Source organism: Nuphar pumila, chromosome 5 (assembly GCF_984573655.1).
Source record: "Nuphar pumila chromosome 5, dmNupPumi1.hap1.1, whole genome shotgun sequence".
NCBI classification, from domain to species: domain Eukaryota; kingdom Viridiplantae; phylum Streptophyta; class Magnoliopsida; order Nymphaeales; family Nymphaeaceae; genus Nuphar; species Nuphar pumila.
The window spans coordinates 100,869,196-100,895,332 of NC_143253.1; positions in this window are offsets into that span (position 1 = coordinate 100,869,196).

Below are 26,137 nucleotides of genomic sequence, written 5' to 3' on the forward strand. Positions count from 1 at the left end.
CTAAAAACATGAACTTATGCATGAAAAACTAAAAATATCACAAAAATCATGATTTTGATAGTGTTTTGGGATCCTGCGGGCACCGTGTTTTGTAATTTAATCCATTCAAGCATGAAATGGATTACAAAATTAATAAAAATCGACACCTGCACTTTTTATCACCCTAAAATCATATTGGAATCATAAAAATATATTTTTTGATATTATTCCAATTCAAAAATTGCATTAAAACCCTAAAATGTGCTATTTTACCCCATGGTCACATACCAGTTTCAGTGTCAGACCCAAATCAGGGGTCAATTCACCATAGAAATTTTTGAAATTTTACAGAGACAAACTAGACAGAAAAATACAAAACCTTCTTTTTACAGATCAGAAAAATCATTTTCGGTTAGGGAGATATCGTTCCGACAATCTAGACTTAAATTTAATGAATATAAAATTGATTAAAATAGGCCATTCCTGTTGCAAATACAGAGAAAAATAGCAGACTTCATAAAAAAAATCTGAGATTTCAGCAGTGAATAGTAGACAAAAAAATAATCAACTTTTGTTTTTACAGATCATGAATCGGATCTAGGGTTAAGGATCTATGATCAACACAAGTTGAATTAGTGTTTTAGTAAATCATAACGAGTTTTAAAACATGGATCTGACTTTCTGACAGAGGAAAAATAGTAAATAGAGATATAAAAATACAGTAAAATTACAGTAAATACTACGCATTAATACAAATCTACTGCACTTGAAGGATCTTGAATCGGATATTGGATGAAAGAAATAACACATCTGCAATGTATGCTTGAATTTGAACAATGATTTTAATCAACACAAATCCGGATTTGACTTTGTATATTATTAATAGGATTCTTGAATCCCAAAATGTTTGATTTTTTATAGAATCTTACTAACATATTCGTGTGTCACATATAAAAAAATCAATAATTTCTAACAAGTATTTAAATACGAAATAACATACTTTTTACAGATCTAGAATTGAAACATATGAAAATCTAAGAAAACAATAAAGAAAGCATGATTTAACCATGAAAACCCATAAAAATTAACTAAACAGTAAAATAAAATTGATTTTAATGCTGGAATACATGTAATAAACATTAATATGCTAACAAATAAAAATAAAACTGGGAATCCATGGCTGAAATTAATTTTTACCTTTAAAATCATGGATTTAATCCATTTAACGGATAAATCTCATGTTTTCTTGGTTAAGAACATGAAAAACAATATCATAAACGATTCTAATGGATTAGAATCATGAAACACAACATGGAATAAGGTTAAATCATCTTCTTGGATTGAGCTTGAGGTTCTTGAGGTTGATTCCATGGTTTAATCCATGAAAGGGGAGGCGCCAATGGTGGAATCCATGTTAAAACATGGAAAAATATTAAGTAACAAAATTTATGAAAAAACTTACCTTGAGGTTGCAGCTGCAATGGAGGAAAGAGGAAGGGCTGAAGAGAGGATAGAGAAGCTCCAAGAATCCCAAAAGGAGAGAGATAGGGGGTCAACCCCTCTATGGGCTTCTATTTATAAAAAAAATTAAGGTTTAAATCAAGAGTTTTGAAAAAGTTGGACTCTAAAGGGGGAGGATTTTTCTTAGAAGATTACCTTGTTACGACAATGAAGCCATACATGGTACTTCAAGTACAAGGTTTTGAGGATGAGCAAGTGGAATCAACTGCATTTCAGCTAAGGCTATGAAGAAATTGAAGAATTCGGTGAAGAATCCTTGAAGACTAGTGTGCAAATGCTTAAATCATTAAAAGTCTTAGATTCTTGTAAGAGCCTTACTTAGAGTGCATATTTAGGTTGCATTTCACCTTAAAAGTCTTTAGAAAAACTTTTCTAAAAGAAACTTTTTTGAAAATCTTTTTAGAAAACTCTTTTCTTAAATTTTCATGTTTATTAGTCGACCAATAGACTTATCAGTCGACTAATCCTTTCGCGCCATATTTTCTAAAAAGTCATTCTTGTCAAATTAGTCGACCGAAGATTTTATCAGTCGACTAGACAGAATGTCTGTTTTCTGAAAAATTAGCAGCAGTCGACTAATGGTTTTTTCAGTCGACTGAACAAAACATGTGTTTTCTGAAAATTTAGCAGCAGTCGACTAATGCTTTTTATCAGTCGACCGAACAGAATGTTTGTTTTTCAGAAGTTTTTTGCAGCAGTCGACTAACTTTTCTCCAGTCGACTAAGTTTCAAAAGTTCAGATTTTCAAACGGTTCGATTAACAGATCAGTCGACCGACGATAACTGTCAGTCTACTAATAATTAACTATTAGTCGACTAACTGATGTTTCAGTCGACTAATTTTGCCGTTTTCCTGAAACTTCAAAAAGGCGTGTCTTTTCATTTTTCAAACGTTTTGATCGTTCAAAATGGACAGTTTTGACACCCTTTCATACTCTCAACGTATGGAATCGTTTAACTATAAATATGAGTGCATTTTACACTCAAAAACAACAATTCAATCGATTTGAATCTTGCTTTTCACTCTTATTCAGTCAAGTATTGATTTTCTCACTCACGTGATATTTTCATTTCAGTTTTTCACTCAAATCACTTTGAGAGATAGTGAATTCGTGAGTACAGTGTTTCAAGAACCTCAAAAGCCAATTGCATCTCATTTGCATTCAAAAGGAAGGCTCATAGGTTGTATTGTAAGTTGTTATTTATTTTCTGTAAAAAGAAGGACTCCTTGGTGTAAAGGAGTTGTTTGCTTTCAGTAGGATTGTTATTGAAAGTGGGACCGATTATGGTCTGTGTGATCTTGTAGTTTACAAGGTTGATAGTGGAAAATCTCAAGCGGGTTTTGCTTGGAGACTGGATGTAGGTCGGGTTTGACCGAACCAGGATAAAATCTTGTGTTCTTTGTGTGTTTGCTTTGAGATTTGCAAAATCCTTCAATATTCCGCAGAAATTTTTCAAAGCACTATTCACCCCCCCTCTAGTGCTCGTTGCCTCGATCCTAGTGCACTTTCATTTGGTATCAAAACACAGGTTTTCTATTACTTTGATTTGACCATCAAATAGCATGGCAACTACAACATCTCAGCACAAAGAAGGAAGCTCCTCTGTTCGTCCTCCTCTCTTCGATGGAACAAACTATGGATACTAGAAAGTAAGAATGACAATATTCCTGCAATCCATGGATCTCGATATTTGGAGAGTTGTTTCAGAAAAGTACCAAACTCTATCAACTGATTTCAGCCGATGGACCGATGATGAAAAGAAGACTGCTTCACTTAATGCCAAGGCAATGAATGCATTATATTGTGGCGTTGACAAGGTAGAATTCAATCGCATCTCTCAATGCTCTACAGCAAATGAAATCTGGCATACTCTTCTCGTGACACACGAAGGTACGTCAAAGGTAGAAGAATCTAATGAAGAAGTCGCCAACATGTATTTTGTAGCACAAGAGAATTCGGTAAGTCAATTTGACTATGACGAATTATTTGAAGCATTTAATGATTTATATGCTAAATTTAAGAGTCTTAGTTCTAAAAATAAAGAGTTAAAAACTAAAAATTTAACTCTTGCCTCTCAAAATAAAGTGTTGAAAGTGCACTAGGATCGAGGCAACGAGCACTAGAGGGGGGGTGAATAGTGCTTTTAAAACTTTCTGCGGAATATTAAAGGATTTTGCAAATCTCAAAGCAAACACACAAAGAACACAAGATTTTATTCTGGTTCGGTCAAACCCGACCTACATCCAGTCCCCAAGCAAAACCCGCTTGAGATTTTCCACTATCAACCTTGTAAACTATAAGATCACACAGACCATAACCGGTCCCACTTTCAGTAACAATCCCACTGAAAGCAAACAACTCCTTTACACCAAGGAGTCCTTCTTTTTACACAAAAGAAATAACAACTTACAATACAACCTACGAGCCTTCCTTTTGAATGCAAAAGAGATGCAATTGGCTTTTGATGTTGTTGAAACACTCTACTCACAAATTCACTATCTCTCAAAGTGATTTGAGTGAAAAACTGAGGTGAAAATATCACGTGAGTGAGAAAATCAATACTTGACTGAATAAGAGTGAAAAGCAAGATTCAAATCGATTGAATTGTTGTTTTTAAGTGTAAAATGCACTCATATTTATAGTTAAAAGATTCCATACGTTGAGAGTATGAAAGGGTGTCAAAACGGTCCATTTCGAACGATCAAAACGTTTGAAAAATGAAAAGACACGCCTTTTTGAAGTTTCAGGAAAACGACAAAATTAGTCGACTGAAACATCAGTTAGTCGACTAATAGTTAGTTATTAGTAGACTGACAGTTATCGTCCGTCGACTGATCTGTTAATCGAGCCGTTTGGAAATCTGAACTTTTGAAACTTAGTCGACTTGAGAAAAGTTAGTCGACTGATAATATCATCAGTAGACTGAAAAACCTTTTAGTCGACTGCTGTTAAAAACTTCTGAAAAACAAACATTCTGTTCGGTCGACTGATAAAAAGCATTAGTCGACTGCTGCTAAATTTTCAGAAAACACATGTTCTGTTCAGTCGACTGATAAAACCATTAGTCGACTGCTGCTAATTTTCTAGAAAACAGACATTCTGTCCAGTCGACTGATAAAACCTTCGGTCGACTAATTTGACAAGAATGACTTTTTAGAAAATATGGCGCGAAAGGATTAGTCGACTGATAAGTCTATTGGTCGACTAATAAACATGAAAATTTAAGAAAAGAGTTTTCTAAAAAGATTTTCAAAAGAGTTTCTTTTAGAAAAGTTTTTCTAAAGACTTTTAAGGTGAAATGCAACCTAAATATGCACTCTAAGTAAGGCTCTTACAAGAATCTAAGACTTTTAATGAATTAAACATTTGCACACTAGTCTTCAAGGATTCTTCACTGAATTCTTCAATTTCTTCATAGCCTTAGCTGAAATGCAGTTGATTCTACTTGCTCATCATCAAAACCTTGTACTTGAAGTATCATGTATGGCTTCATTGTCGTAACAATCTCCCCCTTTTTGATGATGACAAACTTAATCAAAGATGAAGCATTTAGATGCATAGATGAAGATTTTACTCCCCCTATCAATATGTTGCAAAACATTAAAAGTTAGCACATTTAAAGCACATATATCACATATTGATTGGTTTGCATTTCCATTCATCATTTCTTCATGCATTTAGAAATACATTCATTCAAAGCTTTCTTTTTCTCTTAAGTTTGCATTTCTCATGCAAGATCTCCTGTAATGTAATTGCTATCATCTTTTTCTCAAGATCTCCCTGCAATTTCAAAGTAATGCTATCTTTATCTTTTTCTCCCCTTTTGTGAGAATCAAAAAGAGTAAGGGCAAAAATAGCATAAGCAGAAATAGAGATAAGTTTAATATTACAACCCATAAAGTATGTTTTTCAAAGATCAAAGATCAGAAAAGAGAGTTTAGCAAATCCTTAATGGCAGTTACATCCTTCTGAATTGAAGCAAGTTGTTGAGTCACATCTTCACGAAAGGTGTGTTGATGCAGCTCCAACGCTTCCAGTCTCTGCATAACTTCATCATGGTCTTGATTTGTCGAAAATTTCTTTCTTTTTGCAGAAGGTGAAGGTTCAGAAATGGATGGTTCATTAGGATCAGATGGTTCAGTTTGATCAACATTTAAGGGAGGCAGATATTTAATTTTCATTCTTTTAAAAATTGTTTGATCAAAGAACTCTTTTTGCTCAATGTACTTTTCAGTTGTTAAAGGAACTTTAAAATGTCTAAAAATACGGGTTAAAAGACAACCATAAGAAAGAAATGGTTTTTGTTTCCACAAGTTTGTAAAATACACATTGGCCCAGTTGACAGAAATATTTCCAAATAAAACATAAAGAGCCGTAGATAGATCTGTGGAATAATAATCAAAAGAACCAGTTTTGGGTAGAACATTGTGGGCAAGGATTCGTCCAGCAATGCGTGCATGAGTTTGAAGATTAGTATTTTTGAAAGGAGGGCAGTGAGGAGCTTCTGGAAGAAGAATTTGTTCAAAAACTCTTTCATCATTCAATTCAATAGTGTTGAAAAGAGTGTCTGAAGGTGGAATTTCAAGAATTTCTCCAAGCAATTTTGAATCAAACTCGATTTCAACATCACGAACAAGAGAAGACAAAACTCCAGTTTCATGATTCATTTGTAAATTCGTGTAAAACAAGTGAATAAGAAAAGGATAGTGAAGGGTATCTGCACAAGCATCAAAAAGATGTGAAATACCAGGAAATAATTCTCTTATTTTGTAACGAGAAAATAAGTGAAATAGAACATTTCGGCCTGGTAAAATAGGTAGTGCAGAAATTGATCCAAAAGTGTCATAGAGAAGAGGGTTGCGAAGTAATCTTAGTTAAAAACCATGTCTTGAAGTAGGTGTAGGAGGAGGAGAACCTAAACCTTTTGCAGATGCAGACTTCGTGCGAGGCATGGTTACCAAAATGTCGGCTTCCAAATAACGTCCGGCAAGGGGAAAAAAGCTTTCCGACGTTCAAAAACAAAGGACGATGCGGTGGCTGACAGTGAGGAGAGGTCGGCCAAAAGGGGATTCCGGCGTCTCCCTGTTACGGTAAGAAAATCCCGGCGATGATGGAGTCGAACGGCACTCCGAGAGTTTTTCGGAAGAGAGAGAGAGAGGCAAAAGAGAAAGAGGGGTTTTTGGTTTAAGGGTTTCATTTTTTAAAAAAAAATGAAAAGGTACGAAGTGAAACGATGCCTCTTTTGTTTCTAAAAAAAAAAAAAACGGGTTTAAAAACAATCCAAGGGGTGTCGGGTCCCTTCACTTAATTTTTTTTAAAAAAAAAAATTTAGTCGACTAAAACTTTATCGGTCGACTAAAAAATGCGACTTATTCTAAAAATATCATCAGTCGACTAGAAATATATCGGTCGACTAATATGGTGCGATACATTCCAAAATATAAAACACCAGTCGACTAGAATTTTATCAGTCGACTAATATAGTGCGATTTTGAGATTTTGTTCAAAAATCAGCATTTTTATAAATCCAAAAATGAGCAAATACCTAGTTCTCTCCTAATTCACATAAAATCTTCATTTTTAAGAGGTTTAGTGAAGATATCGGCATGTTGTTCTTTAGTGGAAATAAAATTTAACGAAATATCTCCTTTTAACACATGATCTCTTAAAAAATGATGTCTAACTTCAATATGCTTAGTTCTTGAGTGCTGAATAGGATTTTTCGAAAGATTTATAGCACTAGTGTTATCACAATAAATAGTTGTTGTGGAGTAATTCAAACCAAAATCTTTTAAGGTCTGTTTCATCCAAAGTACTTGTGAACATGCTAAACTAGCCGCTATATATTCAGCTTCAGTTGTTGAGAGTGATACTGAATTTTGCTTTTTACTAAACCAAGAGACTAAGGAATTTCCCAAGAAATGACAAGTTCCACTAGTACTCTTGCGATCAGATTTACTTCCTGCAAAATCTGCATCACTATATGAAACTAAATCAAAGGAAGATGATTTTGGGTAAAACAAACCGAAATCTGAAGTATCTTTCAAATAACAAAGAATTTGTTTTACTGCAGTTAAATGAGATTCCTTTGGATTAGCTTGAAATCTTGCACACATACAAACACTAAACATAATATCAGGTCGACTAGCAGTTAAGTATAATAGAGATCCGATCATACCTCTGTAGAGCTTAGTATCTACACTTTTACCATTTTCATCTTTATCAAGAGAAGTAGTTGTACTCATAGGATTCCTTCTTGATTTTGATGAGTCCATCCCAAATCTCTTGAGAAGTTCTTTTGTATACTTACCCTGATTGATGAAGATTCCTTCTTCAGTTTGCTTTATTTGAAGTCCAAGGAAGTAGTTTAATTCGCCCATCAAGCTCATTTCAAACTCTTCCTGCATAGCCTTAGCAAATTCTTTACAAAGAGAATCATTAGTAGAACCAAATATTATGTCATCAACATAAATTTGCACAATAAGAATATCTGAATTAAAATGTTTAATAAATAAAGTGGAGTCTACCCGACCAATGGAAAAACAAGATTGTTCTAGAAAATTTCGTAGTCTTTCATACCACGCTCTTGGTGCTTGTTTGAGTCCATACAGAGCTCTTTTCAATTTGTAGACCTTTTCTGGATATTTCTCATTTTCAAAGCCTGGAGGTTGCTCTACATAAACTTCTTCATTGATGTGTCCATTTAAGAATGCACTCTTAACATCAATTTGATATAACTTGAAGTTCATGTAACTAGCAAAAGCAAGCATCATACGAATTGACTCTAATCGAGCCACTAGTGCATAGGTTTCATCAAAATCTATGCCTTCTTCTTGATTATAGCCTTGTGCCACTAGCCTTGCTTTGTTACGAATTACTTCACCATTTTCATCCAGCTTATTTCGGAAGACCCATCTTATTCCAATTACTGGATGATCCTTTGGTCTATCAACTAGATCCCAAACATCATTCCTAGTAAATTGGTTAAGTTCTTCAGACATGGCTAAAAGCCAAAATTCATCATCACATGCCTCATTGATATTCTTTGGTTCTAATTTAGATATGAAAGCAACATTTGCAATATATTTTTCTAACTGCCTTCTAGTTTGGACACCACTCTTTATTTCACCAATAACTTGCTCATGTGGATGATTAGGAACTTCTTTCCAAACCGGTTGAAGAGGAATATTTTCTTGAGAAGTACTCTCTATCAAGGGTTCTTCTTGAAGTATTGCTTCTTCTTCTTCGCTTAGAGGAATAACCTGCTCACAATTCTCATCAAATGCAACATGTAGAGATTCTTCAATACAAGATGTTCTTTTATTGAAAATACGATATGCTTTACTTCTAGAAGAATATCCAAGAAATATTGATTCATCTGATTTTGAATCAAACTTATCTTTGGTATTTAACAAGAAACATTTACTACCAAAAATTTTGAAATATGAGATCTTTGGTATACGATCATAATACAATTCAAAACATGTTTTATGTAAAATTGGTCGAATAAGAACACGATTTAAGACATAACATGCTGTATTAATTGCTTCAGCCCAAAAATATTTTGGTAAATTTTTATCTTGAAGCATGGTTCTAGCACATTCTTGCAAGGTTCTATTCTTTCTTTCAACAACTCCATTTTGTGAAGCCGCTCTAGGAAAAGCAAAGTTGTGAGATATACCATGTAAATCACAAAACTTTAGAAAAGATTCATTTTCAAATTCACCACCATGATCACTACAAATTTTAATAATAGATGTAGATTTTTCATTTGTAATTCTTCTACAAAGTTTAAAAAATTCTGAAAAAGCATCATTTTTGCTTTTTAGAAAAATCACCCATGTAAACCGAGAATAATCATCTACTATAACAAAAGCATACTTGCTACCATTCAAACTTTGAATTCTAGATGGTCCAAATAGATCTAAATGTAAAAGTTCAAGAGGACGTTTTGTTGAAACTATATCTTTAGTTTTAAAAGAACTCTTGATTTGTTTACCCCTTTGACAAGCATCACATAAGTGATCCTTTTTATATGGTATTCTAGGTAGGCCTCTTACAAGATCATTCTTGGATAATTTTGAAATAATTTTAAAATTAACATGTCCAAGTCTTTTGTGCCATAACCATTGAATTTCATTTGAAACAATAAGACATTTTTCATTAAAAGAGGGTAATTCATCTAGATATAGTTCATACACATTGTTTCTTCTTTTACCTTTAAAAATGATCTTTTTAGATTGAAAATTAGAAATTAAGCATAAATCATTTTCAAAAGAAACATGAAAACCTTTATCACATAATTGACTAATAGATATTAAATTATGCATTAAACCATCTACTAAAAGAACATTTTCTATCAAGGGAAATTTTGGATTACCAATATTACCAATACCTATCACTTTTCCCTTGTTATTGTCACCAAAGGTGACGGTTCCTCCATCCTTATTTTGGAGGGTGGAAAATAACTCCGGCCTTCCAGTCATATGTTTGGAACAGCCGCTGTCCAATATCCATTTGCTCCTTATGTTGTGTACCTACAACAAAATCAGAAAACAGAGCATTTGACCCCTTTCTATTTTCGGGTCCATGAGAGTTAGTCTTAGGAACCCATATCCATTTGGATTTTGGTTTCCTTTGATAATAAATATTCTTTCTATAAAAGGATTTAGAATAAACATGTCTAGAATAATCATTTCTAGATGCATTTCTATTAGAACTAGAAAGTTTAGTTTTATGAACAAAAGGTTGAGAATAATGTCTTTGATTTTTCACCACATAGTTTGGTCTATTTTGAGTATCAAAGAAGCTATATCCCAATCCGGTTTTATTAACCGAGCATCTTTGAGAACCAAGAAGTTTTTCTAGATTCTCTTGACCATTCGTGAATTTGGTCACTATTGAAAGAAGATCATTTGACTTTTCTTTAAGACTAAATATTTCATTTTGTAAGAGATTGGTTCTAACTCCAATTTCTTTTATCTCAAGTGCTTGGCAAGAATTTTCCTTCTTGAGATCTTCTATTTCTTGAAGTAACACTTTATTTTGAGAGTCAAGAGTTAAATTTTCAATTTTTAACTCTTTATTTTTAGAACTAAGACTCTTAAATTTAGCATATAAATCATTAAATGCTTCAAATAACTCATCATAGTCAAATTGACTTACCGAATCTTCTTGTGCTACAAAACACATGTTGGCGACTTCTTCATTTGATTCTTCATCGGAAGAGGAGTCACATCCCAACATGCTTGAAATGTTTTTTTCTTCTTGAATTGGTCCTTGGGCTTGAATTTGAGAAGAGGACAATCTTTCTTGATATGTCCTGCCTTTTTGCAGTTAAAGCACTTTACTTCATTGGGAATGGAAGAATGTGCTTTCTTTGCCTTTCTTTGAAATCTTCCCTTTTTAATGAATCTTCTGAATTGCCTTGTGATGAGGGCAATATCTTCATTTTCATCTTCTTCAGAATCTTCTGAGTCAGAAGTAGCCTTAAAAGCAAGATATTTCTTTTTAGGCTCTTCTTCTTGTCTGTCTTGAAGTTGGACCTCATATGCCATTAGGTTACCAACTAAGTCTTCAAGAGTGAGAGTATTGAGATCATTTGCTTCTTTAATAGCAGTGGTTTTTCTCTCCCATTCAGGAGTTAAATACCTTAGAATCTTTCTGACTAAATCCACTTGTGAATATTCTTTTCCAAGGGATTTCAAAGTGTTAGTTATATCGGTCATTCTAGTTACCATGTCCGATATAGATTCATTTTGCTTCATTTTGAACAATTCAAATTTATGAACTAAAGAAGCAATTTTAGATTCCTTTACCTTTGACGTACCTTCGTGTGTTACGAGAAGAGTATGCCAGATTTCATTAGCTGTAGAGCATTGAGAGATGCGATTGAACTCTACCTTATCAACGCCACAATATAAGGCATTCATTGCCATGGCATTAAGTGAAGCAGTCTTCTTTTCTTCATCGGTCCATCGGCTGAAATCAGTTGATGGAGTTTGATACTTTTCTGAAACAACTCTCCAGATATCGAGATCCATGGATTGCAGGAATATTGTCATTCTTACTTTCCAGTATCCATAGTTTGTTCCATCGAAGAGAGGAGGACGAACAGAGGAGCTTCCTTCTTTGTGCTGAGATGTTGTAGTTGCCATGCTAGATGATGGTCAAATCAAAGTAATAGCAAACCTGTGCTTTGATACCAAATGGAAGTGCACTAGGATCGAGGCAACGAGCACTAGAGGGGGGGTGAATAGTGCTTTTAAAACCCAAATGGAAGTGCACTAGAATATTGAAGGATTTTGCAAATCTCAAAGCAAACACACAAAGAACACAAGATTTTATCCTGGTTCGGTCAAACCCGACCTACATCCAGTCCCCAAGCAAAACCCGCTTGAGATTTTCCACTATCAACCTTGTAAACTACAAGATCACACAGACCATAATCGGTCCCACTTTCAGTAACAATCCCACTGAAAGAAAACAACTCCTTTACACCAAGGAGTCCTTTTTACACAAAAGAAATAACAACTTACAATACAACCTATGAGCCTTCCTTTTGAATGCAAATGAGATACAATTGGCTTTTGAGGTTGTTGAAACACTCTACTCACGAATTCACTATCTCTCAAAGTGATTTGAGTGAAAAACTGAGGTGAAAATATCATGTGAGTGAGAAAATCAATACTTGACTGAATAAGAGTGAAAAGCAAGATTCAAATCGATTGAATTGTTGTTTTTGAGTGTAAAATGCACTCATATTTATAGTTAAAAGATTCCATACGTTGAGAGTATGAAAGGGTGTCAAAACGGTCCATTTCGAACGATCAAAACGTTTGAAAAATGAAAAGACACGCCTTTTTGAAGTTTCAGGAAAACGACAAAATTAGTCGACTGAAACATCAGTTAGTCGACTAATAGTTAGTTATTAGTAGACTGACAGTTATCGTCGGTCGACTGATCTGTTAATCGAGCCATTTGAAAATCTGAACTTTTGAAACTTAGTCGACTTGAGAAAAGTTAGTCGACTGATAATATCATCAGTAGACTGAAAAACCTTTTAGTCGTCTGCTGTTAAAAACTTCTGAAAAACAAACATTCTGTTCGGTCGACTGATAAAAAGCATTAGTCGACTGCTGCTAAATTTTCAGAAAACACATGTTCTGTTCAGTCGACTGATAAAACCATTAGTCGACTGCTGCTAATTTTCCAGAAAACAGACATTCTGTCTAGTCGACTGATAAAACCTTCGGTCGACTAATTTGACAAGAATGACTTTTTAGAAAATATGGCGCGAAAGGATTAGTCGACTGATAAGTCTATTGGTCGACTAATAAACATGAAAATTTAAGAAAAGAGTTTTCTAAAAAGATTTTCAAAAGAGTTTCTTTTAGAAAAGTTTTTCTAAAGACTTTTAAGGTGAAATGCAACCTAAATATGCACTCTAAGTAAGGCTCTTACAAGAATCTAAGACTTTTAATGAATTAAACATTTGCACACTAGTCTTCAAGGATTCTTCACTGAATTCTTCAATTTCTTCATAGCCTTAGCTGAAATGCAGTTGATTCTACTTGCTCATCATCAAAACCTTGTACTTGAAGTATCATGTATGGCTTCATTGTCGTAACAAGTGTTACTTTAAGAAATAGAAGATCTCAAGAAGGAAAATTCTTGCCAAGCACTTGAGATAAAAGAAATTGGAGTTAGAACCAATCTCTTACAAAAGGAAATATCTAGTCTTAAAGAAAAGTCAAATGATCTTCTTTCTATAGTGACCAAATTCACGAATGGTCAAAAGAATATAGAAAAACTTCTTGGTTCTCAAAGATGCTCGGTTAATAAAACCGGATTGGGATATAGCTTCTTTGATACTCAAAATAGACCAAACTATGTGGTGAAAAATCAAAGACATTATTCTCAACCTTTTGTTCATAAAACTAAACTTTCTAGTTCTAATAGAAATGCATATAGAAATGATTATTCTAGACATGTTTATTCTAAATCCTTTTATAGAAAGAATATTTACAATCAAAGGAAACCAAAATCCAAATGGATATGGGTTCCTAAGACTAACTCTCATGGACCCGAAAATAGAAACGGGTCAAATGCTCTGTTTTCTGATTTTCTTATAGGTACACAACATAAGGAGCAAATGGATATTGGACAGCGGCTGTTCCAAACATATGACTGGAAGGCCGGAGTTATTTTCCACCCTCCAAAATAAGGATGGAGGAACCGTCACCTTTGGTGACAATAACAAGGGAAAAGTGATAGGTATTGGTAATATTGGTAATCCAAAATTTCCCTTGATAGAAAATGTTCTTTTAGTAGATGGTTTAATGCATAATTTAATATCTATTAGTCAATTATGTAATAAAGGTTTTCATGTTTCTTTTGAAAATGATTTATGCTTAATTTCTGATTTTCAATCTAAAAAGATCATTTTTAAATGTAAAAGAAGAAACAATGTGTATGAACTATATCTAGATGAATTACCCTCTTTTAATGAAAAATGTCTTATTGTTTCAAATGAAATTCAATGGTTATGGCACAAGAGACTTGGACATGTTAATTTTAAAATTATTTCAAAATTATCCAAGAATGATCTTGTAAGAGGCCTACCTAGAATACCATATAAAAAGGATCACTTATGTGATGCTTGTCAAAGGGGTAAACAAATCAAGAGTTCTTTTAAAACTAAAGATATAGTTTCAACAAAACGTCCTCTTGAACTTTTACATTTAGATCTATTTGGACCATCTAGAATTCAAAGTTTGAATGGTAGCAAGTATGCTTTTGTTATAGTAGATGATTATTCTCGGTTTACATGGGTGATTTTTCTAAAAAGCAAAAATGATGCTTTTTCAGAATTTTCTAAACTTTATAGAATAATTACTAATGAAAAATCTACATCTATTATTAAAATTCGTAGTGATCATGGTGGTGAATTTGAAAATGAATCTTTTCTAAAATTTTGTGATTTATATGGTATATCTCACAACTTTGCTTTTCCTAGAGCGGCTCCACAAAATGGAGTTGTTGAAAGAAAGAATAGAACTTTGCAAGAATGTGCTAGAACCATGCTTCAAGATAAAAATTTACCAAAATATTTTTGGGCTGAAGCAATTAATACAGCATGTTATGTCTTAAATCGTGTTCTTATTTGACCAATTTTACATAAAACATGTTTTGAATTGTATTATGATCGTATACCAAAGATCTCATATTTCAAAATTTTTGGTAGTAAATGTTTCTTGTTAAATACCAAAGATAATCTTGATAAGTTTGATTCAAAATCAGATGAATCAATATTTCTTGGATATTCTTCTAGAAGTAAAGCATATCGTATTTTCAATAAAAGAATATCTTGTATTGAAGAATCTTTACATGTTGCATTTGATGAGAATTGTGAGCAGGTTATTCCTCTAAGCGAAGAAGAAGAAGCAATACTTCAAGAAGAACCCCTTGATAGAGAGTACTTCCCAAGAAAATATTCCTCTTCAACCGGTTTGGAAAGAAGTTCCTAATCATCCACATGAACAAGTTATTGGTGAAATAAAGAGTGGTGTCCAAACTAGAAGGCAGTTAGAAAAATATATTGCAAATGTTGCTTTCATATCTAAATTAGAACCAAAGAATATCAATGAGGCATGTGATGATGAATTTTGGCTTTTAGCCATGTCTGAAGAACTTAACCAATTTACTAGGAATGATGTTTGGGATCTAGTTGATAGACCAAAGGATCATCCAGTAATTGGAATAAGATGGGTCTTCCGAAATAAGCTGGATGAAAATGGTGAAGTAATTCGTAACAAAGCAAGGCTAGTGGCACAAGGCTATAATCAAGAAGAAGGCATATATTTTGATGAAACCTATGCACCAGTGGCTCGATTAGAGTCAATTCGTATGATGCTTGCTTTTGCTAGTTACATGAACTTCAAGTTATATCAAATTGATGTTAAGACTGCATTTTTAAATGGACACATCAATGAATAAGTTTATGTAGAGCAACCCCCAGGCTTTGAAAATGAGAAATATCAAGAAAAGGTCTACAAATTGAAAAGAGCTTTGTATGGACTCAAACAAGCACCAAGAGCGTGGTATGAAAGACTACAAAATTTTCTAGAACAATCTGGTTTTTCCATTGGTCGGGTAGACTCCACTTTATTTATTAAACATCTTAATTCAGATATTCTTATTGTGCAAATTTATGTTGATGACATAATATTTGGTTCTACTAATGATTCTCTTTGTAAAGAATTTGCTAAGGCTATGCAGGAAGAGTTTGAAATGAGCTTGATGGGCGAATTAAACTACTTCCTTGGACTTCAAATAAAGCAAACTGAAGAAGGAATCTTCATCAATCAGGGTAAGTATACAAAAGAACTTCTCAAGAGATTTGGGATGGACTCATCGAAATCAAGAAGGAATCCTATGAGTACAACTACTTCTCTTGATAAAGATGAAAATGGTAAAAGTGTAGATACTAAGCTCTACAGAGGTATGATCGGATCTCTATTATACTTAACTACTAGTCGACCTGATATTATGTTTAGTGTTTGTATATGTGCAAGATTTCAAGCTAATCCAAAGGAATCTCATTTAACTGCAGTAAAACAAATTCTTCGTTATTTGAAAGATACTTCAGATTTCGGTTTGTTTTACCCAAAATCATCTTCCTTTGATTTAGTTTCATATAGTGATGCAGATTTTGCAGGAAGTAAATCTGATCGCAAGAGTACTAGTGGAACTTGTCATTTCTTGGGAAATTCCTTAGTCTCTTGGTTTAGTAAAAAGCAAAATTCAGTATCACTCTCAACAACTGAAGCTGAATATATAGCGGCTAGTTTAGCATGTTCACAAGTACTTTGGATGAAACAGACCTTAAAAGATTTTGGTTTAAACTACTCCACAACAACTATTTATTGTGATAACACTAGTGCTATAAATCTTTCTAAAAATCCTATTCAGCACTCAAGAACTAAGCATATTGAAGTTAGACATCATTTTTTAAGAGATCATGTGTTAAAAGGAGATATTTCGTTAAATTTTATTTCCACTAAATAACAACATGCCGATATCTTCACTAAACCTCTTAAAAATGAAGATTTTATGAGAATTAGGAGAGAACTAGGTATTTGCTCATTTTTGGATCTATAAAAATGTTGATTTTTATACAAAATCTCAAAATCGCACTATATTAGTCGACCGATAAAATTTTAGTCGACTGGTGTTTTTTTATATTTTGGAATGTATCGCATCATATTAGTCGACCGATATAGTTCTAGTCGACTGATGATAAGTCGCATTTTTTAGTCGACCGATAAAGTTTTAGTCGACTAAATTTTTTTTTTAAAATTTTTAAGTGAAGGGACCCGACACCCCTTGGATTTGTTTTTAAACCCATTTTTTTTTTAAAAAAAGAGGCATCGTTTCACTTCGTACCTTTTCGTTTTTCTTAAAAACGAAACCCTTAAACCCCTCTTTCTCTCTTGCCTCTCTCTCTTCCGAAAAACCCTCGGAGTGCCGTTCGACTCCATCATCGCCGGGATTTTCTTACCGTAACAGGGAGACGCCAGAATCTTCAGGCCGTGATCTTGAAACGCTGGAATCCTCTTGCAGTGACTGGCACATCTTCAAAACGCGCCAGAACTCTCTTGCCGTGTTTTAAAATAGAGATACGAGTTAAAAGTCTATTTTGCTTATGCTATTTTTGCCCTTACTCTTTTTGATTCTGACAAAGGGGGAGAAAAAGATAAAGATAGTATTACATTGAAATTGCAAGAGATCTTGAGAAAAAGATGACAACAATTACATTACAGGAGATCTTGCATGAGAAATGCAAAATTAAGAGAAAAAGAAAGCTTTGAATGAATGTATTTCTAAATACATGAAGAAATGATTAATGGAAATGCAAACCAATCAATATGTGATATATGTGCTTTAAATGTGCTAACTTTTAATGTTTTGCAGCATATTGATAGGGGGAGTAAAATCTCCATCTATGCATCTAAATGCTTCATCTTTGATTAAGTTTGTCATCATAAAAAAGGGGGAGATTGTTACGACAATGAAGCCATACATGGTACTTCAAGTACAAGGTTTTGATGATGAGCAAGTGGAATCGACTGCATTTCAGCTAAGGTTATGAAGAAATTGAAGAATTCGGTGAAGAATCCTTGAAGACTAGTGTGCAAATGCTTAAATCATTAAAAGTCTTAGATTCCTGTAAGAGCCTTACTTAGAGTGCATATTTAGGTTGCATTTCACCTTAAAAGTCTTTAGAAAAACTTTTCTAAAAGAAACTCTTTTGAAAATCTTTTTAGAAAACTCTTTTCTTAAATTTTCATGTTTATTAGTCGACCAATAGACTTATCAGTCGACTAATCATTTCGCGCCATATTTTCTAAAAAGTCATTCTTGTCAAATTAGTCGACCGAAGATTTTATCACTCGACTGGACAGAATGTCTGTTTTCTGGAAAATTAGCAGCAGTCGACTAATGGTTTTTTCAGTCGACTGAACAGAACATGTGTTTTCTGAAAATTTAGCAGCAGTCGACTAATGCTTTTTATCAGTCGATCGAACAGAATGTTTGTTTTTCAGAAGTTTTTAGCAGCAGTCGACTAACTTTTCTCCAGTCGACTAAGTTTCAAAAGTTCAGATTTTCAAACGGCTCGATTAACAGATCAGTCGACCGACGATAACTGTCAGTCTACTAATAACTAACTATTAGTCGACTAACTGATGTTTCAGTCGACTAATTTTGCCGTTTTCCTAAAACTTCAAAAAGGCGTGTCTTTTCATTTTTCAAACGTTTTGATCGTTCAAAATGGACAGTTTTGACACCCTTTCATACTCTCAACGTATGGAATCGTTTAACTATAAATATGAGTGCATTTTACACTCAAAAACAACAATTCAATCGATTTGAATCTTGCTTTTCACTCTTATTCAGTCAAGTATTGATTTTCTCACTCACGTGATATTTTCACTTCAGTTTTTCACTCAAATCACTTTGAGAGATAGTGAATTCGTGAGTAGAGTGTTTCAACAACCTCAAAAGCCAATTGCATCTCATTTGCATTCAAAAGGAAGGCTCATAGGTTGTATTGTAAGTTGTTATTTATTTTCTGCAAAAAGAAGGACTCCTTGGTGTAAAGGAGTTGTTTGCTTTCAGTAGGATTGTTATTGAAAGTGGGACCGATTATGGTCCGTGTGATCTTGTAGTTTACAAGGTTGATAGTGGAAAATCTCAAGCGGGTTTTGCTTGGGGACTGGATGTAGGTCGGGTTTGACCGAACCAGGATAAAATCTTGTGTTCTTTGTGTGTTTGCTTTGAGATTTGCAAAATCCTTCAATATTCCGCAGAAATTTTTAAAAGCACTATTCACCCCCCCTCTAGTGCTCGTTGCCTCGATCCTAGTGAACTTTCATACCTAATTACCCCTAACCTAATTAACCTAGTTAAGATCTAATTAGACTTTTAATTATCTTAGAAAACCTCTAAATGTGGCACCACCTAGTGTGGGCCCATATTTGGTTTTTTTAAAGCTTTAATTAAAACTTTTAAAAACTAATAGTTAAAATCCAAAGTTAAAATGGATTTTTGAAATGAATTTTGACTCTTCTAAATCACTAAACTAACTAGGACACTTACTAACCCTAGTCTAACCCTGACTTTATCAAACGTGGTGCCACCTAGAGTGGCCCTCCCTTGAATTTTCAAAAATGATTTTAAAACTTGAAAATGAAAGGTTTTTCAAAAGATATTCAAAAGTAGATTTTGAGACTAAAGGTTTTGAAATAGTACAGAGTTCTGACTGGGTTAGAACTCCTCCAGATATGGCGCCAACTGAGTGGACCCCACATCAAAGTTTTGAAAAACTTAAAACAAAGGCTGAAAATGATTTTGAAAAGGGGTTAAAAGCGATAGTTGAAATTCAAAGTTTTGAAAATAGAGTTCTAAGCAAACTGGAACTCTGAGCTAGAGTCCTGAACCAATTGGGACTCTGAGATTTTAGATTTTAAAAGCCAAATAAAGGGGTTTTTGAAAGAAATAAGTCAGAAAACACAGTCAGGGTTAGAGTCCTAACTCAACCGAAACTCTGAGATAGAGTCCTGAATTAACTGAACTCTGTAAAATGACCTAATTTTTGAAAAACAAATGAAAAAACAATGAAAATCGAAGTAAAAACAAACTTTAGAACAAACTCCTGACTGAATTAGGACTATAAGACAGAGTCCTGATCGAACTAAAACTCTAGATTTTTTTTTTGGTAATTTCTGAAAAACAGATGAAAGAATTTGTGAAAACAATGAAGATAATGACAATTATTAAAATCAAATCAGAGTTCTAATCCAACTGGGACTCTTGGGACAAAGTCTTAATTGATGTAGGACTCTCAGAATTTTGGATTTTCTAAGAAAACGAATGAGAGGATTTTGAAAAACAATTGAAAACAAGATACAATTAAAGTTCGATTTAGAGTCCTGATCTGATTAGGACTCGAAAGAGGAGTCCTAATTCGACTAGGACTCTAAAAATTTTTGGTTTTCTGAAAAACAAATGATGAGATTTAAACAAAGCTTTTGAAAACCAATGAAAATGAAGTGCGAAAACAAACTTTGGATAGAGTCCTCATTCAATCAGGACTCTGGGATAAAATCCCAGAATTTTGAAATTCCATGATAAAGGTATAACAATTTTGATTCCTGAAGAGATAAATAGAAGGATTTTTTAAAGATTCTCTCAAAATTGAAATCTGGGTTAGAGTCCTGATCCAACTGGGACTCTTCAAATAGAGTCCTGAGTCAACCAAAACTCTGAGTTTTTGACTTCTCTTTGAAAGATTTGATTAAAAACAGGTAAGAATAACGATGAAAGATAGAGTTCTGATTCGATTAGGACTCTGAGAAAGAGTCCTAATTCGACTAGGACTCTAGAATTTTGTTCAAAAACAAAGGATTTTGATAGGTTTTCTCAAAAATAGGTGAAAAGGGTAGCAAAAATAGATTTTTGGTATGACTAGGATTCTGGAAAAAGAGTCATGATCCAACTAGGATTCTAGAAAAGGAGTCTTGTTTGGACTGGGATTCTAAAATTTTGGCTAAAAATGATGAGAATGAGCAAGGATATGACCACAACTGGTTTAAAATCAGAATAGAGTTTTAAAAAGATTCAAAAAGATGAAAATACAGAGTCCTGATCCAACTAGGACTGAAATTTTTTGAGATTTTTGATAAATAAAGGAATCCGAAAGCGACACCACCTAAATGGGTCTCATCTGAGAATTGAAATCAATTGAAATTGAGTTTAAAATGAATCCAGATTGTTTTCTGAGTAATACACTTCAAAATATAAGATCCTGGAGGCTGACAAATGGTAGAATGTCGATTCAAAACCCAAGTTTTGAAATTGACTTTGAAAGAAAAGTTTTAAAAGCTCGAATCCGGATTTAATATTTTGAAAACAGGAGTTCTGGATCTCGATGATGAGATGCAATGACATGCAATGCTATGCAATGCAATGAAATGATATGTCAAATGCATGCAATGATATGCAGTGACATATGAAATGTAAACACTGGATGAGGGTAAAAATTTGGGATGTTTACAATGAACTGAATTAAATTATCTGTATTCATCTTGTTAAGCATGATTACAACTGAACGTAATTAGAAATATGTAAGCCTTTTCAGTTTGGGCTTATGGGGGGCTAGATTGGAGAAAATATAGTGAGTTCTATAATTTGTATGTTATCATGAATATTCTCTTTAGATCAAATATGATTTAAGACCTGAAAAGTCAAGATATAAATTGAGGTCAGGTCGATTTGCACGGTGAAGGTTTATGGGAGCTCTTATTAAGAAAGTCGGGTTTATAGCTTTAATTATGTTTTGATATTTTTCATAAACTTTTCATAAATTCAAATTTGAATCATATTAAATATGATATAAATGTTTATAATAGAGATAAAGGTGAGTTTGATTGCTATGATTATGGTATAGGAATGCCTTATTTTTTATGAAAAGGCTCTTACACGTATTGTAATTGAAATTTGTGAATCTATTCAATTATGGCAGTTTAATTATATCATGTTATGATAAACTGATTATGAGCATGTTTGTAAGTGCAAAGCATGTGAAAAATAAATATGAACATGTTGATTTTATTTCATATTAGCTATATGTATGGATTCAGTATGATATATATATATATGCTTATTCTTGAATATTGGAAATATTGTGATACTACATGAATGAATTGCTAAATAGCATGTTAACATGATTTCTTATGAGAATGCTTGTTATGCTTTGAAATGCAGTATTTGTTAATGTGAACACCCCAATTTTTTTGAAAAATCCAAAAAAATCCCTTTTTGCCCCTAGCCCCATTTTTTGAGTAAATTGAGTCATTTTCACTCAGAATTCTAGTTTATTTCCCAAAATTACTAGAATCAAATTCATTTTTTATACCTGACTCAATTTCAGATCCAGTTCAGAATCCATATATGAGCCTCATTATCTAATTTTAAAACCAATTTACAAAAATACCAAAAATAATTTCTGAAAGGCTCAGACAGTCCATCCGGTATCTGTTTGGATCCATTGTCTTATATTTCTCGATTTGAGGTCCAAAACTTGAATATCTTCTCAAATTCTGGATCCAAACCCATTTTTTGAGAAAATGTCAAAAGCTTAAAACACAGAAACTCGGAAAACACTTCTTTTGTAAAATATCCTTAAATTTCTCAAAATTAGTTTAAAAACCCATAAGTTTAGAGTTTTATTTCAAGATTAACAAAAAAATATAGAAAATACGAAGAAAAAGAACAAAAATCAAATCGAAAATAAAAAATACAAAAAAATGGTTTTAAAACCCCCTTTTTGAAAAAACTTTTTTTTAAAGAGAACCTTGTTTTTGAAAAACTGGAAACCTGCAACGACTGCTCTCTTTCCCGTTCTCTCTCTCTCTCTCTCTCTCTATCGCCATTCGCCGATCGCCAACCTCCATTGCCCTCTTCTTCCTCCCCCGTTCATCTCCAACAGCTTCGATCTCTCTCGATCCTTCTCTCCCCCTTATTTAAACAACTGCAGGGCTCTCTTCCTCTTGACCGCTCTTCATCCCACCATCGCTCTTTCTCTCGAGCCTTCCTCTTCTTCTTTCTCTTTCCCCTTTATTTTCTCCTTTTTCTGTTTTTCTCCTCCCAAGTAGTAAAGAAATTTCATCCTGTAAGCGATGTACAGAGCCAACACCTCTTCCTTCTCAAGTTGAAGCCCAGCAATCCGGTAAGAATCCCTTGCTTCTCCTTTTTGTTTGAATTCTATTTTCTTGATTCTTACTCCATTAACGCACCCTCTGTAAGCTCGATTTGCATATAGCAATATCGATTTGCAGACGTGCAATATCAATGGAATCGATGCATTCCAACATGTTCTTTCTTATTTACTTACAATTTTTCATAATTTCGATTTGTATCTTTCTTCTTTCCATCTCGATTTCCAGTCTGCATTCTGATTTGTCTTTTGATTTTCGGCTTCTTGTCTGTTTTTTTTTTTATTTTGTTTTGTTTCTTTTGTCTTCTGATTTTGATTGTCTGTTCGTGTTTTCATATTGATCCACATTTTGCACCTAATTTCCTGTTTCGTGTTGTTCACTGCGTTCATGTTTACCATTCTGTCTTACCACAACACTCATCAACCATAAATGACCAGAGTATTTCCCGTTATTGTTTTCGTTAGCATGTTGTTCTGCTGTATTACTTTCCCTTAGTCATTTTTTTTACATCTATGGTATTTCGGTTCTGAGTTACATTTTATTCATTGTTAAACATCTGATGCGTCTCATTAATCTACTGCATTTCAATAGATTTACTACTTGTCTTTCCCATTGTCGTTCATTTGTTATTAAGTAATACATCATCTTACTTACATCCTCAGTGCATTCATATTTCCTCTGTTTCATCTTACTTATGAGTTTGTATCCATTCTGTATAGTCTATTGCTGAGGCTGATTTGCTATAAATGAATTACTGTATATCTTAGATCAGATCGACATATTGATTGTGTGGGTTCCATTTAGTTCAGATCTCGTCCGTTCCTTAATAATTTGATTTGCTAAGATTGCCCTACTGGATTATAGCAATGAATGCTAAATCGATCTGCTAAGATTAAGATGCTGAGTGAATCTGAATCTGAAGTATCAATTTGTGGTGTGAATCCGAATATACGACAAGGTTTGTCGTGTGATCGATTCATAGGAGAGTTCTTTTAAGAGATTCAACCTATTGAAACCAAATCATTAGTGTGTTTAGTTGTTTGGTCGTTTAGCAGAGTATCCATCTTGCTGTTTAGTGGTCTAGTAAAGTGTATGGTTTAGTTATTTAGCAGAATGGGAGTTTCAATTCGTGCATTTCACACCAGATCAGTCATTACATAGTTCATCCACACTTACCTATTGCACTTGTCCTGTTCTCGTTTTCTGCATCATAGTATTCCTGCATTTACATCTAAGTCATCAGCATATTGGTAATATATATGTACACACACACACACACACACACACACACACACATATATATATATATATATATATATATATATATATATATATATATATATATATATATATATATGCATGTATCATTCCATCACCTGTTATGCATCAAGACACTTAGCATCATTCACTGTTATTGCACTTACAGTACACCATTGTCCCATTTATTTGCATTTCTCAGAAAGATAATATGCCTCTTCATAAGAAAAGCAATCGAAAATATCTTTTGTAGATCCATACTCAAAACAGAGAGATACAGTGGCATAGGTGAACTCTTGGAGGAAGTAGGAGGTTTAATAAATAGGTTTACATTTCCAATAAAAGAGAAAGCATAAGTTGTTCCTTGCTCATGCTCTCATCCTACTTCACAAGCTTGAACATGTTTCATTGTGTCATCAACAATTATCTTATTGCCAAAACCAATTTGTCAAGGAAGGTTATAAGCTTGCAGATGTAGTGATAAGAGGGTTGTTAAAATATTGGCCTATTACTAACTGACAGAAGGAGCCCCCCTCTTTTTCTCTCTTCTGAATGAATTGGAGGAAGTTCTTGAGGCTACAGTCAGCTATCGTCCCACTCTTGAGACAAATAGGTCGCTGCTTGAATAGTTCATATTTCCAGGTCCAAGAAGTGGGTTTTTGCAGGCAGATCATCTAAACCTTGGAGAATGGAAGTACATTGAGATTTGTCCAGCCAAAAATCATTGGTGACCCACATTTTATTGCCAGAAATCATTGAAAATCAAGGGTTATTGCTCAAACTGTGAAATCTCTGTTTGGAAATCATCCAAAAAGCATTTTTTTTTACTGTTCTTCACTGCTGAAATTCACTGTTTGACTGAGTTTCACTACAATGTTCCTTTTACTTGAATTTTACTTGATTTTCTTTTATTAGGTGTTTTTTTACTAAGTGTTTCGATTGAATGATAGTGTCAGTGTTAGTTTATTAATTCATTAGTTGTTTAGTTAAATAGATTAGTTAGCTGATTAGTTAGACAAGTGATTAGTTCATTAACTGTTAGATATTAGTTAATTGAGTATCATTAGTTGTCAGTTAAGTAAATTGTTAATTGATTAGTAAAGTAATTAGCATTGTCAATTGCTTGGTAATTAATTAGGTAGTAGTTAGATTTATTTAGCATTATTTGCATTCAAAAATTGTCATTTAGATTTCTTTCATTCTTTTTTTTAACATTTAATTAGTATACTTTGCTTAGTGTCATAAAAATTTTGCATTCATTCAATCTGTTCCATGTTACCTAGATGCTTTTGTTGAGAAACTTTGTTTTGATGTCACATAATATGATACACTGTCGTATTTGATTTTATATGATATGATAATATGTCCTCTTGAAAAATGTTATATTATGACTGAATATGTTTTGCCATAAATCTAACGAGTATTTGATGCAAGGATATCTCACCCAAAAAGAATAGAGACTTCCTGTTCAAGTACAACTAGTGCAATCATACTCCTTGAAGAAAAAACTTGATGAGCCATGCATTCCTAAAGATCAACTGAAGAGATCGGCTACCACAAGATGAAGACTTTTTCTTCTTTAGAGTCATATGTAACAGAACCTTCAGGAACATGCATATTGCATATTACATACTCATTCATAAAAGCTATATCATAAAAGTATACGATAGTTTCAAAAAGCTCCTTTTTGAAAACTAATAATTGTGCCTTCTTACAACCCTTTATGAAAAAGGTACTTTGACATTATTTCAAAATATAATAATTGTACCTTACATCATATACAAGACAACATGAAAAGAAATGTAGGAAGAAGACAAAACATAAAATCGGCTACATAAAGAAAAACAAATATAATATGTTTTTGAAAAGACTCTAGTTACCTTCTTTAAAGAAATGATTTCAAATATGGGTAAAAGACAAAACATGAAAATCGGCTACACAAAGAAAACAAATATAATAAAGGTTTTGAAAAGACTCTAGTTACCTTCTTTAAAGAAATGATTTCAAATATGGGTAAAAGACAAAACATGAAAATCGGCTACACAAAGAAAACAAATATAATAAAGGTTTTGAAAAGACTCTAGTTACCTTTTTACA